The sequence below is a fragment of the Camelus dromedarius genome, chromosome X, assembly GCF_036321535.1.
Source record: "Camelus dromedarius isolate mCamDro1 chromosome X, mCamDro1.pat, whole genome shotgun sequence".
Lineage (NCBI taxonomy): Eukaryota > Metazoa > Chordata > Mammalia > Artiodactyla > Camelidae > Camelus > Camelus dromedarius.
The window spans coordinates 43,617,656-43,626,955 of NC_087472.1; positions in this window are offsets into that span (position 1 = coordinate 43,617,656).

Below are 9,300 nucleotides of genomic sequence, written 5' to 3' on the forward strand. Positions count from 1 at the left end.
CATATTACTAAGTGAGAGAAACCGATCTGAGAAGTCTACATGTTGGATGATTCCAACTATATGGCTTTCTGGAAAAGGCAAAACTATAGAGACAGTAAAAAGATCAGTGGTTGCCAGGGGTTGAGGGGGGGCGGGGGCAGGGAGAAGGAATAAATAGGCAAAGCACAGAGGATTTTTAAGGCAGTGAAACCATTCTTCATAATGTTATAATGGTGGATATGTTATTATACATTTTTCCAAACCCAAAGACTGTACAATACCAAGTGTGTACTCTATTGTAAACCATGGGTAATAACAATGTACCAGTGTAGGTTCATCAGTTGTAACAAATGTATCCCTCTGGTGCAGGACATTGATAGTGGGGAGGCTGAGTGTGTGGAGAAAGGGGGTGTATGTGAACTCTTTGTTCTTTCTACTTAATTTTGCTGTGAACCTAAAATTGCTCTGCAAATAAAGTTTATTAAAAGTTATGAGCAGATATCTCAGATTCTCATGACCCTCGGTTATACTGGTTTACCACCTCTCACTCAAACACATCTATTCCTTTATGAGGAGTTCCTTATGAATAGTTAATGAGGAAGAAAAAGTATGGGCCTGATTTACAGATGGAACTGCATGGTGAGCTAATATCACTTAGAAGGAATGGCTGTGAAAGTCACTGGTGAAGGGAAATCCTTCCACTGGGCAGACTATTTAGCAGTATATGACTTAGCACATTAGTGGGAAGAGAGATGATCTGAAATATGGATCTGTATCAATTCAAGAGAAAAGGCTAATGGGTTGGTTAGGGATTTGGAAAGATCAGAATTGGGAAATCAGTGACAAGGAAGTCACAGGGGGTGGGGAGGTATTTGAATAGATCTCGTCAAATGAGCTAAGAACATGAAGATATTCGTAACATATGCAGATACTGACCAGAGAGCCTCAATATTAGAGGAAGCTCTCAATAATCGATTGGACAAGATGACTGGCTCTTTGGTTAGTCAACCTCTTTCCCCAGTCACTCTGATGTTTATTCAATTGGCCCATGTATAAAGTATACATGGTGGCAGGGATAGCAGCTATGCATGGGTTCAACAATATGTTCTCCATTGCCAGAGCTGACTTGGCTACCACCACTTTTAAGTGTCCAACCTGCTTACAGCAGAGGCCAACATTGAGCTCCTAATATGGTGCCATTTCCTGTGTACCAGCGGAGTATCTGGTGTCTCTTAGATCAATTACAGTGGACACCTTCTCTTATGGAGGAAGCAACGCTTTGTCCTTGATAGGATAGACGTATATTCTGGTTATGAATTTCTCTTCTCTGCCTGGAAATATTTTGCCAGCACCACTGTTCATGGACTTATAGAATGCTTTTTATCAATTGCCATAGTATCCTATATGATATTATTCTTAACCAGGAGATACATTTTATAGCAACAGGCTCACACCCACAGAATTCACTGTTGTTTTTTTTTTAATGTGCCTTATGTGATCTGCTGAAGACTCATTTGTTATGTCAAATAAGAGAAAACAACATGCAAGTTTAAGATGCTATCCTAACGGATGCAGTATATGCCTTAAACCAGTGGTCAATAAATGGTGCAATTTCTCCCATAGCCAGGAACTAAGTGGTGGGTGGGTATGGTCCTTTCTACATTCACAGCTCATAATATACTTCAAGAATGTTTGGTTCCATTCCCACAACCTTGGGCTTGACAGGTTTGAAAATCCTAGTATACAAGGGAGGAATATTTCCTCCAGGAAACAAGGTCATGGGTCTGATGGATGGGAAGCTGGGACTAGATTTTTTAGCTATTCATACCAGTAAATCAATACGTAAAGAAGGGAGTCACTGTATTGAACTCGGTAATTGATTATAATTTTAGGGGGAAATTGAGTTGTTGTTACACAGTGGGACAAAAAGGATTATGTTTGGAAAGCAGGGGCTTGATGGCTGGGCAAGAGATTAATAAGAGGCACTCCCTCTTGTACCTCTTGTTACTCCCTTGCCCAACTGTCCTTATCAACTGAAAACTGCAACAACCCAACAAAGGTAGAACCACAGGACTCAGATCCCTCAGGGATGAAGGTTTGTTACATCCAACCAAGTACCCATCCACATAGTTCCTGGCTATGGGAGAAATTGCACCATTTATTGGCCACTGGTTTAAGGCATACACTGCATCCTTTAGGACATACCCTCCCTTAGAGGGTAAGGGGAGCACAGAATGGGAGAGGGAAGGCAGCTGTGATTACCAGTATAGCCTCATGAATAGTCACAGAGGAGAAAAATATAGCTCTATACGTTCCTTTTATCTCCTCCCCTATACTCCACCACTATTTTAATGAATAATTTCGGTACTGGTAATACTTTAGGTGGAGTATGATCCAAATGACACCACCCTGCAATGACATGTAGCTTGTGTGACTTCATAGGCCCTTTGGGTGGAGACATGAAATTTTCACTCAGATGAAGGACAAGAATGGATGCTCAGGTACAAAAGGGGTGTGCAGTGCTGGTTTTCTTTCACTTGCCCCTGCAGCTCAATTCTCCACTCTTTTTCAACTGGCCTGGTGCCCCAGGAGGCTGACCTATGTTGGACTCTATTGATGAGATCCCATGACTTCTGATTTCCAGTTGGGTTCAGCTAATGGGGAACTAGGGCCGGAGATCAGAAAGAAAGAGGGAAGTGAAATCAGGGTATTTGTTCTCTGAAATGTCAGCTAAAGCTGACTGTGACCATGCTCAGCTCAAGACGGCCTTCTATACACAATAGTCTTACCTCTTCAGGCCTAGAAGTCATAACAGCCCATTATTACTAGCCCCAGGTCACTGCACTATATCGCATGTGGTTCTCCTACATTCTGCCAACAATTTTGTAAATAACCTTTTCATAAATAAGCCCTTTCAAATTATCCTAATTTTTGTGTGCATTCTGTTAAGTGATCAGATCTCTGATTGATACAATCCCCTGGGCAGTGTTCTTGGTACAGCCTACTATCTATAGCTGAATGGGTATGTGTCAGATTATCTATAGGCAGTTTCTAAAGTTTTCATGTGCATATGTGGATATATATTGCAGGTGATCATTGTTTGTCCTGTTACATAATTGCAATTGTCTTTTAGAATTTGATTTTTAAAGATTTGTGGAGTATTACAAAGGGCTATTAGGCTTATAGAAATTGTTCATATGGGATTCTTGCTTAGGTCTAGAAACATATGGCCATTGGGCTTGAGCAGTCATTAAGTGACTATTTAATGCCAATAATATGTCTTTTTTAAAGTTTCAGATTTGAGGGGTGGATATTTTTCTGTTTTATCCTGTTTTTATGTACTGAAATATTATTGAGATTGTTTTGAGCTATACTAGGTCACGGATTTTATTAACTGGTTTCCCTCCTCTTCATTTGTGGTAGATGTAATGGGGTTTTAATATGGTTCTTCACTTTCTATCAAGTTTGTTGTACTGGTAAAATCTTTATCTGAGTAAAGAGGCTATAGTAAAGGAAAACATGTTCTTGTAGATTATATATGAAGAAGATCTAGATAAAGTAATCCTGTGAAGGTTGAGGTAGGGAATAAATAGGATATATCTTAAAAATAATTTAAGAAAAACTAATTGAATAAAGATTAGAATGTGGAGTAGATGGGTTGAAAATGAGAAATACTGATAACAAAATAATTAAGATATTTTGTTTTGGGGTATTAAAGACAAAAAGAGGATTACAATTACCTCTGTAAAAGGAGACAGACAATCTGGATCAAGAAGAGAAGAGAAAATGAGATCTTAAAAAACACAGGGAATTAATTTTACTATTTGCACTTTGGTGACATATTGATATAGATGAATACACACATATACAAAGCAAGCAAGTAGTAAGAATTGGGGGCAGTAGGGTGCCATAATGGGATGCAAGGGATATCTGTTGCTTTTGAGATGAAATAGATGGGAGTGCTTGAAAAGCTGGAGAGTTTTAAAACCTAAATATGTTCCATGGATTAACTCATTTAATTGTAGAGTTGCTGTAAGGCACTCTGTCTCCAAGGCCTGCACACTCCTTCTCCACACTGTACTGCCTCTAAATTTGGTGTTAAGTTTTTATATCTAAGTTTGCAAGTTAAGTTTATGGCAAAAGCTGCAAAGTGGACTAATCAAAACCAAGTAACTTACACCAAGCCCCTGTCCCTTAGCATTTAATGTCAACTACATAATAACAGTGTTTAGGCAAAAAGATTGGCAGCTAAGGTCTGCCTAGGTCTGAACTGGGATGGGATCCCATGGACAGGTCATGGCTATCAATGGACAGCTGCAGTTGTCTATGTATAGAAAAGACTTAGAAATACTCATATGAAGAGGGGTTTTCAAGTCCAGAAACAAAGTATATAAATGCTTATTTTAAATGTATGCAACAACAATCTTGCCATAAAGCTGGGGAGTAGATCATACAGTTCCTTTCATGTGATACTTAATTGTCCACAGTGCTCCTTCAGAGAAGCGGGGGGGGGGGGGGTGTCTTTTGGTCATACAGTGTATTTGAATCCTATAAGAGGATTTCCTTTGATACAGTTCTGTCAAAGGAAAAGAATTGGGCAACAAGTTGAAAACCTTTAATTTTTAGTATAAACTAAAAGTTTTAAAAGATATCCTTTAGAATTACTTCTGTGAAGCAGGCTTTTCATGAAAGTACTACATAGTCAGACTCCTTAAGTAAAATAATTAATAAGTCAGTGAATGAATGAATGAATGAATGCTTTCCCGAGTTGTCAGCATTATTATCTAAAGCTCTTTGATGTAATTCCACAAAGTCTAAAACTATTAGGGGATAGTCTGAATGGTGGGAACACTAACCTCATAGCAGGCCGGCCTGTCACAGAGTAGGATGTAGAAACCAAATGCAGAGACTCTCAAACCACCCAGGTTTTTCTTCTTGTGTGGAGAATAATCTGGCTTTTACAAGATCATAGTTTCACTGGCTATTCTTAATATTATTACTGAAAATACTTGATCAAGCTTTTTTTGAAAAATGAAGTTCATACAAATATTTGATGACTTAATATAACCATTTAAAGGATACAAATGGTTATTTTAATGATTCATAAATTGGTTTCTATTTATATTTCTTAAGTTTCCACAGAGCTATAGCATTTTGGGTTCTCAGTAAGATGGCAAAATGGGTGATCATTTTGCAGGATATAAAATAATTCTATAAACTGCATTTCAGCTTAAATTCAAGGAAAAAATAAAAGGTTCATTTTCCCTACATGGGAAACAAGATGCTAAAAATAACTAGCAGTAAGATGATTTATCATGGCAACATTATTAATGATAATCATTTGATTTTTGTAAACAGCTTCTGAGAAAAGACATCTGAAAACACCATATATAGAGTTCTTGATTATACCATTCAAAGTAGTTGCTTATTGGAGGGAATATTAGCATATCCAAGCTGTCCTTAAAACAGTTCTGCTCTTGCCAAGTTTCTGAGCACAGAATTATACTCGCATTGTGTTAATATTATCATCATAAAAATTGATCCAATTTCTTCTTATGAATACCTATTTGAACATTTTTACATCCAGAAAATATAATTCCTCAAATAGCTTGCTGTGTAATCAGGACTTTTAAAGAAGTGTAAGTCAGATTAATGATGCCCAGCATATCTATGTATGGAAAGTGGCATTTCTCCTAGTTCTAGCGGAAATTTGGTAAGATACACTAGAGTTTCTTTCATTTTTATCTTGGTATAAACATTCTTGATACATGCTACAAAACACATGAACCTTGAAAGTATTATACTAAGGGAAATAAGCCACAAAAGACCACCTATTGTATAATTCTATTTATATGAAATCTATAGAGACAAAGTATTTGGAGGCTGGGGGGTGGTAGAGAGGCTACGATACGGAGTTTCTTTGTGGGATGATAAAGCGTCCTAACACTGATTGTGGTCATGCCTGCATATATCATGAGTATACTGAAAAAACACTGAATGACACTGATTTTTAGAATGTGAATTGTATGGTATGTGAATTATGTCTCAATAAACTGTTTAAAAAGTTAGGCAGGGAGCTTATACATAGCATTGTTTCTTTGCATTCACTCATATTCTCCTTTCTCCCAGGGTCTGACCAACTAATTCAATTTAATGAAAATCACGAGGCACCTATCATGTGCAAAACACTGTACTGTCATTGGAAGAGACAAAAGATGGAACAGCCTCTACCTTTCAGGAGGTTACAGTGCAGTAGGGGGGATGTTGATATAATAATGGTGATGATGATGATGGAGGAGGGTAAAAAAGAGTGAGCATTTCTTGCTATGTTCCAGGAACTGTGTTAAGTACTTTCAATGTTATTTTGTGTTATTCTCAGAGCAATCCTACAGATAGATACTGTTATTTTTCTGATTTTTGTATCTGAGGAAACAGACACATAGAGGTGAACTAACTTATTTAGGGTCACATACCAAGAAATGGCAGAGTGAGAATTTTAACCTAGTGCTCAGCCAAGAGCCAGCCCTCTTAACAACTTGAGTCCATAGATACACAAAATACAAAATACAAGGCAGATTAAGGTTAAGTGCCATGAAAGAGTCAAGTAAAAGTGATAGAGTCATTTGAAGAAAGAACACATCTCGTTTGCAGCTCAGAAAGGACTAGGAAAGTCAGTTTAGCTCTAAAATACATAGGTATGTTTGAATGTTTGACTACAATTTTCATCAGTCATGAAGTATCTTCAAACCTACATCACAGATGAAATTTTTTCTTTTTTTGCAAAATGAATATGGTCAAGCAGAAAGTGATCAAAGTCACATGTGCCATGTCAAAGGCACAACTTTCTCAAGATAAATTTATAATAAACAAAGAAACTATCACAAGATATAAAGCCAGAACCATTTTTATTCGTTCTCCTTATCTCCAATCTAATCTCTTATCTGCAGCCTGAGATCTTTCAAATTCTTCTTTTTGTGTTTGCAATTACATTCCTAATCTAGACTGTATTGATTTCCCCTCTCTCCTGTCTCCTTTCTTATTGACTTTCCCATTGCTTCCCTTCCCACAAAGTTAGCTGAATGTTCTGGCTCAAGCTACTCTTATGAATTACAGAAAGCACATCACTAATAACTTCAGTGCTTTTCACGTAAGGGATAAGTTATTTTGCTTTCAGTCTAGAGGCTACATATTAAATGTTCACCTAAACCTACTTAGTCTCTTGTCCTCTACATATTTCCATACTACTTTTCTCTGCTGTTGTCTATACTTACATCTAAAAAACAGCATTCCTGTTCTTTATCGAGTTTCCATGAGTGCTTTTAAAATTTCCTTCCTAAAACCTTTACTGGAAGATTGTTTTGGCCATAATCAGAGGAATAATGAAGTAGTTTTACTTCCTAGACAGTCAGCATTGCTGATAAGCATGAAATACGCTAGACCACCCTCTTCCTCAGTCATTACACAAAAACCAATGCAAATAAAATAACATTTCCTTCTGTTATGGCATAAATGATCACCTCTGAACCACTGTGCAGACTACAGGAAGATGTGACAGAAAATAATTATTTGTGTAAACACTCTAGAGTTCTATGTTACGATTCAGAGTAGGATAGGTGATTGCTGTGGTAAGGAAAAAAGACTCCAAATCTCAATGGCTCAACACTTAACAGTTTATTTCTCACTTTCAAAATATTCACTGCAAATCCATCAGCTCTCTAGGGCAGGTCCCTTACAAATAGTGACTTAGAGATCAAGGTGGCATCCATCCTGTAGGTAAGTACACTATTTGGAACATGCTGCTTTCAGGTGACAGTGGCAGGCAAAGAGAGCTGGAGTGTTGTGCAGGACACTTTATTGCTCCGGCATTGAAATGACACATCACTTCTGTTTACAATCTCGTTGCAATCCCTCTACTAGAAGTAGTCAAATGGCATTGCTTAACTACAAGGGGTGGGAAGTGAATGGGAGCACACAGATATTTGATAAGCTGTTAACATCTTTGCCACAGTCTACAAATAATATAAACTTTTTTTTTATATTTTAATGAAAAACAATATTTGAAAAACTCTATGTGGATACAAAATATCACTTAAATATAACAGTTTTAAATTAGCATATATAGATATATTTTAGGAAACAGCTAAAGTTATGAAGCTTCAAGTTGATCTAACATGGCATTATAATTACAATGTTGCAAGAATGTTACTGAGAGATTCTAGCATATGCACTGCAAACATTTGGGGAGCCAATATGTTATTTATCTACCAGATGTTTTCTATCTTTATAATAATTTTACTAGTGATTCAAGGGAGCTGACATGAAATCAGCTATTTAAAAAAATAGCTATTTATTCTCCCACCATGCCAAAATACTTTGTACATATGACATTACAATGAGCACATCCTCTGTAACAGGTGTTTTCTTAGACATCAATTTGTAATTCATACTATTCTGATATAAAAAATGTAAAGTAAAAATAAATTTCAACTCATTTCAGCGGTAAACGTGAATGAGCAACAAACACGAGACAATAAATACCAAATCTTAGTAAAATATGAAATAGAAAGATTATAATCTCCTAAATTTAATTCTTATTTTAATTCAGTATTAACGTTTAAGACAACAACTTTTAAAACAGCATACTTACTAAGATTTTGGCAGTAGTTTTATGTAACAAGACATACAGCGTACTAGAGGTCTGGCACTCAACTTGCTTACAGTAAACCAGCTTCAATATGAAGGCATTCAGTATTGTTTAAAAACCTTCTTTTTACATGCTAAATATTTTGGCAAGTATGCAATTAAACAGTAATGAAATTAATATAGTAAGATTAGGAAATTACAAACTTGAAACTTGTATCCTAAGCATAAATCATATAAAAAAAGGATTACTGGTTATATAGAATATCCCTGGATAATCAAAACTTAATAGTATAAAACATGCGAAATATTTCAGAATATTAATCAAAAAATACCAGGGTCTATTTAAAATGATTCCCATCTAAAGGGTATCAAAGTTAATTCAAATCATGTAACACTCTAACACTAAATATTTTTCAGTACTGTCAAAGTAGAGGTAAATTTCATAAAATTGGGGGTTTGCTTATACTGTAAATTGCTGTCTTGTTCACTTGAAGCAGCATACAACAACATCCCAGAATGTCACTAAGTAAGAAAAGAATGGCTGCTGCACTGGCAAAAATAGGATGTAAGGATCAAAGGCACACTATTCAGCTAGCCAAAGGGATAGCAAACTCTTTTTTCCCCCCAAGCCCTTTCCCCATGTAAACAAAAGTTTATTAAGGAGAAAAGTATAATAAG